This window comes from Ipomoea nil, unplaced genomic scaffold, assembly GCF_001879475.1.
Source record: "Ipomoea nil cultivar Tokyo-kokei standard unplaced genomic scaffold, Asagao_1.1 scaffold2823, whole genome shotgun sequence".
Lineage (NCBI taxonomy): Eukaryota > Viridiplantae > Streptophyta > Magnoliopsida > Solanales > Convolvulaceae > Ipomoea > Ipomoea nil.
This window is the reverse complement of record NW_017619251.1, coordinates 831,509-832,162: the sequence shown is the minus strand read 5'-3', so window position 1 is coordinate 832,162 and position 654 is coordinate 831,509. Positions and strand designations below refer to the sequence as shown.

At 32.1% G+C, this 654-nt stretch overlaps 1 long non-coding RNA gene across 1 annotated transcript; it reads left to right on the top strand.

Moving 5' to 3' along the window:
- Nucleotides 1–363, top strand: LOC109158605. Its single transcript, XR_002050417.1, has 3 exons — nucleotides 1–38; nucleotides 135–220; nucleotides 299–363. It is a non-coding gene; the product is annotated as an uncharacterized LOC109158605 (long non-coding RNA).
- Nucleotides 364–654: the final 291 nt, after the last annotated feature.

The following is a 654-nucleotide window of genomic DNA, read 5'->3' as shown; positions in this document are numbered from 1 at the left end:
AGATTTTAAAACAAAATTGGTGAACAAGTATATATATGGTATTTATGCAGGTCAGAACCCTTGTACTTATAATTACATTTATTACTAATAAATAATCTTGTTTTCTTACTAGTATATATACGGTTGCTATGCAGGTCAGAACCCTTGTCAAACATACGACTTCATTGAACAAGAGACATGGAATGAGTTTTATCAGTCGCATACGGGTGAATCATATGAGGTATCATTATTATTCTATTAATATTTTGAACAAGGGATATGAAATTTATCATATGATTAATATTTGGTATGTATGTAGGCAACAAGGAAAAAATATCAAGACATACAAGCTAAGAATATTCATCCACATCTTTTAGCTCGAGGAGGTTATAAAAGGTTAGAGAAGATGATGATGGACGAGAAGTTAAAAGAACAACAAGCATGTGCTGATGCAAATCCGTCGTATACAATGAGTCCTCCAAGTCCCATACGTAGAGCCGAAAAATGGAAGAAACCAAGAATGGACAAGTCAGGAAATTATCGCACTGATTCAACTAGAGTGGTGGCGGAAAAAATTGTAAGTACATATCTTGTCATTTACTACAGTAATAGTAATTATTATTATTGAATAATTTTTATATATGTTAGGATGCTCTTGAGTTGCAAATTTCTCAA